The following is a 243-nucleotide window of genomic DNA, read 5'->3' as shown; positions in this document are numbered from 1 at the left end:
TCCCGCCTCCCTCATGAATATTCAGCGAGAGGTCGGGTCGTGGGCATCTTCGAGAACCCGCTCCACATACGTTACAACGCCATTGGCCGATTTTAGCCGTCAATCCGCTAGGACAGAACCAATCGGATACTGCGCGTGCGCACGAAAAAGCGAGGGCTGCTGACCCTCGGGAGAGGCGGTGCGGGAGGCGTCACTGAGGATCGTCGAGGGCCAATCAAAAACACAACGTGAAAGGAAGAGCGC

The sequence above is a fragment of the Aotus nancymaae genome, unplaced genomic scaffold (genome assembly GCF_030222135.1).
Source record: "Aotus nancymaae isolate 86718 unplaced genomic scaffold, 86718_ANA_hifiasm-v0.15.2.pri h1tg000028l, whole genome shotgun sequence".
Lineage (NCBI taxonomy): Eukaryota > Metazoa > Chordata > Mammalia > Primates > Aotidae > Aotus > Aotus nancymaae.
Note: the sequence above shows the minus strand (reverse complement) of the source record.